Source organism: Dasypus novemcinctus, chromosome 21 (genome assembly GCF_030445035.2).
Source record: "Dasypus novemcinctus isolate mDasNov1 chromosome 21, mDasNov1.1.hap2, whole genome shotgun sequence".
Classification (NCBI taxonomy): domain Eukaryota; kingdom Metazoa; phylum Chordata; class Mammalia; order Cingulata; family Dasypodidae; genus Dasypus; species Dasypus novemcinctus.
In genome coordinates, this window is record NC_080693.1 from 65,537,912 (window position 1) to 65,549,275 (window position 11,364).

Genomic DNA, 11,364 nt, shown 5'->3' on the forward strand with positions numbered 1-11,364 from the left:
AGGACATTATGTTGAATGAAGCAAGTAAGACACAAAGGGACAAATACTGTATGATTGCACTGTTGTGAACTAAATTTATTGTATAAACGCATGGAATTAGTAATTAGAATATAGGTCCCCAGAAAATGGAAGGAGGGTAGGGAATGAAAAGCTGAGGGTTAATCTGTGCAGAATTGGTAAAAAGGTTGGTTGTAAATCTTTGGAAAGGAATAGAAACGGTGAAAGCATATCATGGTGTTTATAACTAGCAATGCTGTTATAGGGTATGACAGTTGAAAAGGAAAGTCTAAGGTCATGTGTATCACTAGAAGGAAAGCTAAAAACTGTAACATGAGTGTGTATGACGTAGTGAAACCACATGTAAAATACAAATATTGGTTATATTGCACATATAAGAATGTTTTTACAAAATATAAATACAAATATACTAGAGAAAGGAGAAAGAATAGCAGCTATGCAAGGCAGGGGAGGCATAGAGAGATTGAGAGATGATGAGATGAGTTTTGTTTATTTTTTGTTTATTATTATTATTATTGGAATACTGAAAGTGCTCTAAGAAAGACTGAAGTGATGAATGCACAAATATGTGATTACACTGAACACCATTGACTGTACAATTTGGATGGATTTATGCTTTATTAATATGCATCAATAAAATTGATTTGTTTAAAAAAAAAGTAGCATGTGCCCTTGACCTGGCTATTGTGCATTTTTATATAGGCAGTTTGCGATTAAGCAAGCAAATAAATTGCATTAAGCATTCAAACTAGAGTTTAGCTTTCAAGTGCTAAATTTACTTTTGATTTTCATCTGCTTTTGGTTTATTACAACTACATTTACAAAACACCCAGTGACTCATTTAAAAACTGAGGCCCATAAAAGGAAGAGATTTGCTTTCTAGACTATAAAAAGGGCCCCAAGCGCCCTCGTCAGCGCCATATAACTGTGGTCAGGACGCCTGTGCTAGCCTGCGTTCCCTGCCCAGGTCACTGGGACAAGCGTCTGCAGAACAAGGCCAGGCTAGAGGGCACACCACGGTGCTCCCAGGATTCCCTCCTCTCCACGCTCAGTTCAGGGCAGTCGTTTCCCTCGCTGATCCAGACCTCCTGGCGTCCCTGCAGGTCAAGCAGCTGAGGTAGAGCCCCAAAGGCTCCTCCAGGGCGCTAGCTCAGGCCTTGGGCAGTGTAGGAGACATAGTGAGGAGACGTGACCCAAACGGGTCCCTGTGCAGCACTGTGTGAGGACTGGACCCTCAGCCGCCCCACAGCCAGCCTCGGGAAACTGGGGCCACCATGTGCTTTGGAGCAGCTTAGCTGGGCTCATTGCCCAGTTTCCCGTCATCCTCCAGATTCAGACCCATTCGGGCCTGGAATCCCCCTGTCCATCTCTTGACCGTATGCCAATGCCCAAGACCCTAGCTAGAGCTCCCGCTGCCCCGGCCTTTCCCCTGTATCCCCTTCTCTGTCTCCTTGACCAGACTGCTGTCCCCTACATCCCACTCAAGGGACCTGCCCCCCAATCATTGTCCTTCCTCTTTCCAGGCTGAGCCTCAGACCTTGGCCAGCTCCCTAGGGCTCTGGAGGGGTGGGGTCCTTCTCCTCCATGGGCCCTGCTATCATGTCACAGCCTCTTGTAGGTAGACCCTGCCTTTATCTTCCCTCAGCCAGGACAAACACAGATTCTTTCTCAAACAGTAGTCTCCACTAGGTTGCTGCTAGAACTTTTCTGTGCTTTTAGGACTTGATTTCAAATGGCCCATCCTCAGCTCTCCAGCTGTTGCTGCAGCCCAGGAACACAGCCGCCAAAATGATGGTATTTGATTTTGAGTGCAGTGCAGGGCAGAATCCCACAACAGGGGGCCCGTGTAGCTCAGCGGTTGAGCACCAGCCTCCCAGACACGAGGTCCCAGGTTCAATCTCTGGTCACGGTACCTCGAAAAAACAAAAACAAAAACAAAATAACACAGACTGCTGGGCCCAGCGCCAGCATTTCTGATTCAGTGGATCTGGAGTGGGGCTCTGGAATGCGCAGGCAATGCTGCTGCTGCTAGTCCATGGACTGCCCTCATTACCGAGGCTTTAAGGCATCCCCACTTACATTTTGCCCTAGGAGCTCCCTGCTTTGTTCTTTCCCTTCAGCACTTGCACAAAACAAGAGCACACCCCCAACTTGATTGTACCCCATCTTTCCTCTCCCCGTCCCCCAGGTCTTCTCAGGCTAGAGGTGAGGGGGGGAGGGGGCACGTGACTCCTCCCCTTCCTCAGTTCTCAGACCCTCAGCCCATCGCTCCTGCTAGGTCTAGAAAGCGCATGTCCTCTGCTCTGCCTCTGGAAACTCACGCAACCTTTGCTGGGGCCAACAGCGCCACAAGAATGGGAGCCCCAGTTTAGCCTGGAATCAGTCTTCATCCACTTTCCACTTTGGAGCTGTTCTCCATGAGGGATTGGTATTTTATTCAGTTTTTTTTTTTGCCATCAATTTTATTGAGGTATAATTTTTTTTCCTTTTTTTATTATCTTTTTTTAAAAGATATATTATCACACAAAATGTTACATCAAAAAATATAGGGAAGCGGCTGTGGCTCAATCAGATGAGCTCCTGACTATGATATGGGAGGCCCTTGGTTCACGACCCGGGGCCTACTTTTTTTTTTCCGGGGCCTCCTTTTGAAGGCAAAGCTGGCCGGCACGCTGCGGAGAGCCGCCTGGCCAGCAAGCGCCGCAGAGAGCCGACTCAGCAAGGTGATGCAACAAAAAAGGGAGACAAGCCAAAAAAAAACACAGAAAAGGACACAGCGAATGGGCACAGAGCACAGACAGCAAGCAAGCCACAAGGGGGGAGGGGAAATAAAATAAATAAATACAGACACAGAAGAATACACAGTGAGTGGACACAGAGAGCAGACAGCATGCAAAAAAAGCCACAAAGGCGGGGGGGGGGGGGAGAAGGATTAAAAAATAATAATAAAATAACAGGTTCCCATATACCCCATTCTCCACACCCCCGACTCTTCCCACATCTATACCTTCTTTCATTAGTGTGGTATATTCGTTGCATTTGATGAGTACATTTTGGAGCATTGCTACACAGCATGGATTATAGTTCATGGAAAAAATTATATCATTGATATGGAAACAGTGGCCATGGGCATTGCTGAAGGTAGGAAAGGGAAAAGAGGTGTGATATTGGGGCATTTTTGGGACTTGGAGTTATCCTCAATGATGCTGCAGGGACAGATGTAGGATGTTATATATCCTGCCCTAACCCTGTGTGGTGTTTTATTCAGAGCTGAGTGTGGTGAAGGGTTGCCCAAGGCCCTGGTGTAAGGGAAAGAGAACAAACACAAAATCCTCCCTACTTTGCTCCACCCTCCATGGTCCCCCTGCCCAAGCCTGGCTTCTCCTCTGGGGTGGAGGGCCTTTCATCCAGAACTTTCTACTTCCAGCTCCCAATACCCTGCCCACTCCCCCTTCCCCCTTCTGTTTGCCATCCCCCAAGTTCTAGCTTTGGAGACCTTGGCCAGCCTTTGGCCTCTGGTTTTGGCAGTTTCTAGAACCTCAGCTCCAACAGAGCTGCCCATTTTAGCTCAACAATTCACTTTTCTTACCTGGGCCTCAATTTCCCCATTGGTAAAGTTAAGGGATCTGCCTATAGTAGTGCATTCCATAGAGTCCTGCAGTTCTGCTGACGGTCAAGGAATACCCCAAGTCCACTATGTCTGCTTAATTAGAGTGGCCTCATGTATATTTATTTTATTTTACATCTTGGGGTTCCATGTAAACATTTCATTTGGAAGACAAAAGTTCTGCAGTTAAAAAGTAGTTTGAAAATGACTGGCTTAGATGATCTTGAAGACTTTTCCCTCTCCGGTTTTACCTTCTATATTCTATAGTTCTTTGACCTCTACATCTTTTCCAGGTCCCAACCCATGGCCTTGAACTTCTGAAACTCAGTGCTCAGGAACACAGAATTTCTTCCAAGACCGGGGTGGGGTAGTGGTTGGCTGGGCAGGTTGACTTCTGTCCCACAATTGACTGACCTGTCCAGGAGGGCATTTCAGCCCAGGTAGAGGAAGGTGGGTGGGGAAAGGAAGTTTGAGTAGATACTGTGATGGTGTTTAGTTATTTGGTCAAACACTGGTGTAGATGTTGCTGCGATATTTTGTAGATGTGATTAGCATCTACGATCAGGTGACTTTAAGTAAAGGAGATTACCCTGGATAATGTGGGTGGGCCTCATCTAATCAGATGGAGGTCTTAAGACGGAGAACTGAGGACTACACCCTCTCCCTTGCTGGGTTTCATGCTTAAGGAATTCAGAACCTAGACTTCAATGTCATGCTCACTGGAATTTCCTTTCTTGAGCCTGTGCCCTAGGAATTTGGACTTGCCAGTCCCACAATCGCACAAGCCAATTCTTTACACTGAATCTCTCTCTCTCTCTCTACATCTATCTTGTTGGGCCCTTTTCTCTGGAGGTCCCTGACTCACAGACACCGAGAGACTTTCAGGAGGTATGTGTTTTCCACTCAGAAGAAGCTGTCTGCGAGGGGGTAGGACCCATTTCCACATCCTTGTGAAACACCAGCCAACTCCCAGGCCCAGCTTACGCAAAGGGAGGTTGGAGGGTGGGGCCCCCACCAGAGCGCCTTCTGGCTACCAAGTTAACCCCACATGACCGAAGTTGGCACAAGGCAACCATAAGCTTGATCAACAAGCCTGGCACACTGGCTCATCGGGACAGTAAAGGGGCATCCACAGGACGCTCCTCTGAGAGCCAGAAAGGTAGAAGGACAGTAAAACACACTGACCTGGAACTGCTGAAGTCATCACTCCCAGAGAAGCGGAGACAGGGGTCTGGGACTAGATGGGGGACTATTTCTTAGGCTTATTCTGGGAAAAGTGATTGCAGGGTTCTGGATTTACGGTGAGGGAGCGTAAGACTCTAAATCACTTCCTGGACCCTGCAGCATTGACGCGAGGCTTCTCAGGCTGGAATGTACTATGGGGTGGGAGCACCTCCTGTGATGCACTGTTAAGTTGTGGCAGCACAGCCACTCCAGAGGCACTGGAAATACTCAAATGGAAGAAGGAGGGAGGGAGCCATCTGCCAGATTGTATGTGTAAAGGGGGTGCTCAGGAGAGGTGGACACCGGCAGCCTGGGGTGAGGATAAGGCGCCCATGGTGGATATGCAGGTTCTATCCCTGCTCTGGCCCCTCTTAGCTGCTTAAACTTGGCCAAAGGTCCTTACAGTAGAGTAGAAAGGGCTTTGCACCCAGAGCTGGGTTTGAATCCTAGCTCTACCAATTCCCAGCTGTATGACCTTGAGCAATTTATTTGACCTCACCCAACCTGTATCCGTATTAGTAAAGTGGGAATAATAAAATCTGTTGATGTCACTGTTTGTTGTCCTCCCAAAAGCCAAGCTCCCCTTTCTCCTAAGATTTTGTTTAGATGGAATGTGCTCAGGGAAGGAGGGTCCCTGCCTCAGCCTCAAAGGATAAGCTATAATTTGTCTAACCCAAGCATAGTCATGCCATTTTCTTTTTGTTATTGCTTATTTAGGGGCAGGCATGGGGCCCAATTTTAGCCAATGAGTTATAAGGGGACATCTGGGAAGAACTTTTCTTCCTGATATGTTAAGGAAACCTGCTCTTATTTTCCTGCCTGGCATGCAATTGTGTGAAGATGTGGTGTTTGGACCTATGGCAGCCATCCTGTAACCAGGAAGTGATAAGCCTGAGTAAGAAAAGCTAACACACTGAGTGAGGATGGTAGACCAGAAGGACAGAAAGACATAGGTCCTTGATGACATTGTTGAACTGCTGCATCAACCCTGGCATGCCAACCCTTCCAGACTTCTTTTTCTATGAGACAGTGGAATATCTTTATTCCTTAAGACACTGGTATTGGCAGCTACTGTTGTCTGCAGCTAAAAGCATTCATCACTGTTGTGAGGATTAAATAAGATAGTAACACACGTGAAAGTTTTAAGTCCAGGACTTGGGTCAGAACAGGTGTTCAATACATGCTCCTTCTTTTGTGCTCCTCTATTCTTTTTTTTAAAAATATATTTTTAATTAATTTTAAAAAGATACATAGCTCACACACAGCTCTCTCTATTCTTTCCTCTCAATTTTACATTTTTTCTTACTTTACCAACTTCACAGGATTGTACTAAGAAACAAATGAGATAATTGTTATCTATTGCCACAATAATGCTGTGTAACAAATAACCATAAAACCTCAGCAGTATACCACAATAAACATCTCTTCGGCTCACACATTTGTTCTGGCTCTGCAGGCTGAGCTCAGGTGGGCTCCCTCAGAGGCCTGCTGGCTGGCAGTCAGCTGAGGTGAGGGGGCACCTGGGCTGGGGGCTTCCCTTTCCCCACAGGACAACCCAGGCATGTTCACAGGGTGGTCGTGGAGGAGCAAGAGAGGACGCAGAAAAACGCAAGCATTCTTTCTAGCCTCCGCTTCCCTCACGTTGGCTAACACTCCATTGGCCAAAGCCAGCGGCATGGCTGAGGCCAGAGCTGGGCAGGCGGGGCATACCAGGCCCACAGCGGGCCATGGGTGGGCACTGCCAAGTTGCGTAACAAAAGGCTTGAGTCCAGGAAAGTAGGAAAAATAGGGACATATTTGTGCAATCAGTCTACTACAAAAATATGGAAAAAGGGCTTTGTAAATGGTCAAGCATTCTGCAAATAATAGTGATGATGATGATGTTGTTGATGATGATGATGCTTTGGACAATGGCCAATAAAAGAGAGACGTCATAGGAAGTTGCCCAGGGCTGGTGAGGGTGGGGGACTGACGGGGACTGATGGGGACTGATGGCTGAGGGGTGGGGGATTTCTTTTGGGACAATGGAAATGTTCTAAAATTGTGACAATGGATGTACAACTCTATTTGAATATACTAAAGTCATTGAATTGTACAGTTTAAGTGGATAAATTGTATGGTATGTGAATTTTATCTCAGTGAAGCTGTTTTTAAAAAGAGAAGGAAAAAAAAGAGGGATTTTCCCCGATTAAGGAGAGGGAAGGCAAATCACGAAGTGGTGGTGATATCTCCAATTTCTTACAAAGCTGACAGGGCATCACAAGGCATAGCCATTAAAAAACCAATTTGTTAAGGTTTACTCGCCGTCACGGGAAATAATCTCTGATTTTATAGTGGACTCTGAGGAGAAAATAAGACTGTTTATAGAAATTCACTGCATGGCCAACTTTGCTGGAGAGAGGGGAGAGGGGCTGGGGTTTCAGTGCTTGGAGAGAAGGGGTTTTCAAAGCCGCCACGTGAGAGGGCAGCAGTCAGCCCGGCTGGCAGGGGCACTGAGGCCTTCTGTCCTGCTGTGCATTTGCAGAGGCAGAGCAGTGTGGGACAGGGGGCTGGGGAGGGTGACACAAGGGAAGATGAAATGAGTTGGGGTTAGGAGCTGGAGGAGACAAGGAGATGAAATGAGTTGGGGTTAGGAGCTGGAGGAGAAAAGGACAAAAGGTGGAGTAGTAACTGTCCTTAGGGTTACTAACCGCGAGGAGGCCATGTCCAAGGCCACTCTCCTGGTTCTGTGAACTTGAGTTCTTTGGGAGCAAAGATGCTTTCACAGGAGAGTGGTAACTGCCCACAGCATCACAGCAAGTGCACAGACACCTGGTCCAGGTTGACAGGCATTAGCCCCTGCGGAAATAAATGAAGAACACCCAACTGAGAATAATCAAAGGCTATTTATTCAGAGCTCACTGCGGCAAAGAAGTCAGCCACCGTCACTTGTGTTTGACAGAGGCTCAAAGGCAAGGGGGGAGTGGGAAAGCTTTACCGTGGGAAGAGGGGAAGACTCCAGGAATGCCCTGATTGGAGGCTGTTGGCGTGGGGCAGCTGGGGGTGGGCTAACTAGGGTACCCAAGGAGATTGATTAGGGGAGTATATTTGGCCTTCTCCAATTGTTCCTAAGCTGGAAGCGGGGGTAAAAATTAGGAATGCTGTCAGTTATTGGTCGTGTCCTGGCTCTTTGGGGTTGATAGTTACAGGACTGTGCTTTACCTTCCTGGACAGGTCGCTGCAGGTAGCAGGTCGGAGTTTCCTGGTCTGGTTGCTGGGTCAGGGTTCCATTTTTCTATCTGGTCTGGCCATTGTGCATTTGTATATTCAGTCTACACCCCTCTCCCCGGAACATCTCTTCACACCCTCCTTTGGCTGACCAATTCCCACCTGCCCTTCAGGACTCAACGAAGACATATCCCTTTCCAGGAAGAACCCCCTGCTCCCCTGCATGACCATTTGCAACCCACGGCACCCTCCAGCTGAGCACTTACCATGCTAAATTGAGGGGTTTTCATGTCTGGAAGCTGTAATTAAACAGTAAGCTCCCTGGAGGCAGGGACCCTTTCCTAGTAGTTGCATGGAATTCACACCTGACACGCCTGGCCAAAGTAGGTGCTATATAAATGTATGCGGGAAGAAGGAGGGAGGGAAGAAGGGGCCAGGGTGGGAGGGGCAAAAGAGGGAAGGAGAGCGGAGGGAGGAGGGGAGGCAGGGAGGGCTCCGCTTCCTGCTCGGGCTGGTGAATCCAGGGCAGGCAATGACCATCCTGACCAGCGGCGTTGCCGTGGTCCTCACCTCCCCAGCACCGGTGCCCACATTCTTTGCCTGGGTGTGGTGACTGTCTGGGCTCAGAGCTGAATGCCCTGGTCGCATCAGCTCAGAATAGTCATGTGCCACCTGCTGGGTTCTCTGAAAGCAGAGGCCAGAGACCAAGTTTAAGAGGGATCAGCGTCTGTGAAGGGAACTCTGCTGCAGGCCTGACAAAGGCGCCAGCAGCCTGGGGGAGGGAGGAGTTGTGCCCCTGTGCTCTGTGTCTTTACAGCCCGTCCTCACTCCTTTCCGGATGGGATCTGCTCTGGGAGGGGCCTGACCGAGTGAAGAGCTCCCGGGAGGCCCTGAAGGAGCCGACAGCTAGAGGGGGACCCCACTCCCTGCAGCTGGGTGGCGAGACTTTCCTTGAAGGGGGATCTGGGCAGCACATCTCCATGTTCCCCCCCAGTATGATAGTCACAGACACTACAGTTCCCTGAGCGCTTATGCCACATTGTACAATTATCAGCCTTTATAGGGGAGGAAACTGAGGCTCAGAGAGGTAAAGTGACTTTCCCAAAGTCACATGGGGGCCAGGAAGTAGAGGAGCTAGATGACCAGACAGGCTGACTCCAGAACCCCCACTTTCACCCACTGACCCCAATTGCTGAGGGGAAGGGGCATATAGTCATATTTTTCATAGTGAGCTTTTTTTTTTTTGTCTAAATTAAGGAGTTTTCTTAATTTTTAAAAAAGATTCCTTTTATTTACTTATTCCCCCCCCCCACCCATTGTTTACACTCACTGTCTGCTCTCTGTGTCTGTTCGTTGTGTGCTCGTCTTCTTTTTAGGAGGCACTGGGAACCAAACCTGGGACCTTCCATGTGGGAGAGAGACACCTAATTGCTTGAGCCCTCTGGTCCCTGATTGCCATGTCTCTCACTGAGTTTTCCTCATTGTGTCTCTTTATTGCATCATCGTTTGTGTCAGCTTGCTGTGCCTACCCATCGTGTCAGCTGGCTGTCTTACTTGTCTTCTTTAGGAGGCACCAGGAACCAAACCTGGGTAGGTAGAAGCTCAATTGCTTGAGCCACATTCACTTTCCTCATAGTAGAGCTTTTAATATATAAAAACTCTTAGGAATACATACCTAAACCATATTATGTTTAGTTGAGCATTTAACAAATTGCCTCCATGGACTAGAGACAATTACATTCTCTGTAGGCCGTCGCATGCCCTCCAGGATATGTGCTCCTTGAGGCATCCTCTTGTCCAGTCCTCTCATTTAACCTGGAGGGAAGGAGCTGCCATGGTCACCTGGCGGGTAGGGGGCAGAACCAGGCCTGGAGCGGGCATGTCCCTCCATCCTCTGCCCTCATGAGAGGGCAGTGAGCATGAAGGAGCCCTTCACCCTCTGCCCAGCTACCTTCAACCGGAGGGGTCACTGCCCCAGTAGAATGGAGAGGACTCCAGTGTCCCCCTACCCCCTTTGCTGTTACCACCTGATCCTGACGGGGAGAGGGACAGCTCCTTCGGCATGGCCTCCTCTCCAGAGCCCATTCTGCCTGTCCAGCAGGGCTTGGGAAGTGCACTCAGGGACGAGCAACCCCGCAGGGCAGTTCCTATGATTTTGGGGGGCAGGGGGCAGGGGGAAATTGTCTTGCCCAGAGAATTGCTCACATTTTCATGCCTTTGCAGAAAGAGCTGCTGGGGGTGTGGGGTGCTGTGGGCTGGAGGAGGAGGGCAGGAGACCGAAGCACCTGGAAGACGGAAGCACTTTTCTCTGACTTGGGCCTCCCAAGGGGTGGAGGCGTCTTGCTCCGAGGCAGTTCTCTCCTGGGCTTCCAGTTGCTCTGAGGCGGGGGTGGGGGTGGGGTGGGGTTAGGGACCGTTCTGCAGGTATGCTTTCCAGGTAGAGGTGATCCTTTATTCATTCCCTCGTTCAACTGATATTTGGTGCGCTCTCTGTGTGCCCGCACTGTTCCAGGTGCTGAGGAAACAGCAGTTTACAAGACAGCCCCCGTGGAGAGCAGAGCTGGGGCCCTCCTGCCCCTTCCCAGTCCGCTGAGAAGTGAAAACTACGTGGCTGCTGCCTCTGTCAAGGGGCCCTCACCCCCACCCCCAGAGCTTACAATCCATGCTTTCGGCTTGCAGGCCATAGGTCTCTGCCAAACTACTCAACTCTGCCAATGTAGGGTGAACAAAAGGGTGTGGCTGTTTCTAATAAAACTTCTATTTACAAAAATAGGCCAACCAGGCCGTAGATCCCTGGAGAAGCACAGAGCTGGGACCAGTGGTTTTCACTTCTAGCTACAGGTTAGAATTGCCTGGGAAGATATTTTATTTTATTTTAGTTTAGTTTAGTTTAGTTTAGTTTAGTTTATTATTTTTTCTCTCCCCTTCCCCACTCCACCCCCCCCACCCTCAGTTGTCTGCTCTCTGTGTCTATTCGCTGCATGTTCTTCTGTGTCTGCTTGTATTCTTATCAGCGGCACCTGGAATCTGTGTCTCTTTTTTGTTGTGTCATCTTGCTGCGTCAGCTCTCTGTGTGTGCAGTGCCATTCCTGGGCAGGCTGCACTTTTTTCTCAATGGGCGGCTCTCTTTATGGGGTGCACTCCTTGCGCGTGGGGCTGCCCTACATGCGTGGCAGGGCACTCCTTGCGCACGCACATCAGCACTGCGCATGGGCCAGCTCCACATGGGGCAAGGAGGCTCTGGGTTTGAACCTTGGACCTCCCATGTGGTAAGGGGATGCCCTATCCGTTGGGTTAAATCCTTCCCG

The 11,364-nt window shown here is 49.1% G+C and overlaps 1 long non-coding RNA gene across 1 annotated transcript; it reads right to left on the reverse strand.

Annotated features, from left to right (window-relative positions):
- Positions 1-1,679: 1,679 nt before the first annotated feature.
- LOC131275065 (uncharacterized) lies at positions 1,680-9,484 on the reverse strand. The gene is made up of 3 exons (XR_009182508.2): positions 9,387-9,484; positions 7,540-7,687; positions 1,680-1,931 (listed from the first exon to the last, which is right to left on the reverse strand). It is a non-coding gene; the product is annotated as an uncharacterized lncRNA (long non-coding RNA).
- Between the last annotated feature and the right edge of the window lie 1,880 nt (positions 9,485-11,364).